This window comes from Formica exsecta, unplaced genomic scaffold (assembly GCF_003651465.1).
Source record: "Formica exsecta isolate Colony F162 unplaced genomic scaffold, ASM365146v1 scaffold69, whole genome shotgun sequence".
Taxonomy (NCBI): domain Eukaryota; kingdom Metazoa; phylum Arthropoda; class Insecta; order Hymenoptera; family Formicidae; genus Formica; species Formica exsecta.
The window spans coordinates 313,784-315,192 of record NW_021853455.1 but is presented as its reverse complement, the minus strand read 5'-3'; positions in this window follow the sequence as shown (position 1 = coordinate 315,192).

Here is a 1,409-nt window from a genome sequence, read left to right as displayed (position 1 = left end):
TATATACTGTTAGTTATATAATATAATGGAAAAAATGTTTTGACGTTTCAAATGTTGCCATTTAGCATTTTATATAATGACTTTAATTGTAAATTGCTTTTAGTTTGCATATTTAAATACCATTATTTAAAAAATATCGGATTGCTATTAATATTGCTAATATATTGCTTAACAATTATTTAAATTAATATATCGAATTATATTATAACATCGAAAGAGAGATATATTATTATTTCTATTGTTGCTACAATTGATAGCAAAGTCGATGATATTATTTCGACGTTAGTATGCCATTACTACTGCATTATATAAGTTCATCGAGAATGATACGTTATATAAACCGTATTATAATTCAAGAGACTCTCCGACGAAAACGATGGTATGTAATCGCAAAGATAATTAACGAATAATAAGTTAATTGGTATGATTACTTTTGTACTGACAGTACGCGTTTTAATCCAACCCGAAGTCGCTACGATTATTCATTCCGTACGCAATTACGACGATAGTGCATTAGTAGACGGAAATTTGCTGCGAGCTTATTCAACCTCCAAGTTCGCCTTGAATACGATCGCCAAGTAGCACAAGTCAGGGAAGAGGCCGACGTCGACATTAAGACGTCCAGAGATGAAACGGCAGCGAGATGATCGAAACAGAAAAGCAATCGTCAGCTAACTTAAAGCTCTGGAAATGTTGTCAACGATTCGTTTAATAGATCGCGAACGGTTGTTTGTTTGTTTTATGAACTGCGAGTATCAAAGCAAATCCAAGCGTGATCGTAACTCGAATCGATGCACGATCAATTGAAACAAATCGAACAGTAATCAGCAACTCTTCGTGGTCAAAAGACATAAATTCGTATAAAAGATATATACAAAATTGTCATAAATTATATATATATATGTATTTATAAATAGGAAAAAAAGAGAGAAATATATATACATACATATAATTAAGAATTCCGAGAAAAGTAACTCTACACTAGTTTAAAAATCTCAAGTTCGAAAATAATATTGTCCTGTAATCAGCTCGTACAAAAATTAATTCAAAAAATTTAATGAAATCATGAAGAATAAGTTTTCACATAAAAAGTACGATAATCTTTAAGAAAGCTAAAAATATTCATAAAAATAAATTGGTATTTTAATACCGATTATCATTATGAAACGTACATGTCATTATTTTTAGCAAATAACAGCAAATTAAATTTGTCAAGTACAGATAATATAAGAGATAGAAGACATAAAATTGTAATAAAAATTTCTTGCTTTGCTATCTTTAGATAATAAGGAAGTACTTTAAAATCTTATATTGGCACGGCATGATAGTGGAAGAAATAATGAGAAATAATGAGATTCGAAGGCAAACGTTTCCGCACCGCAATTAACTGCGACAAGTAAGAGAAGAGC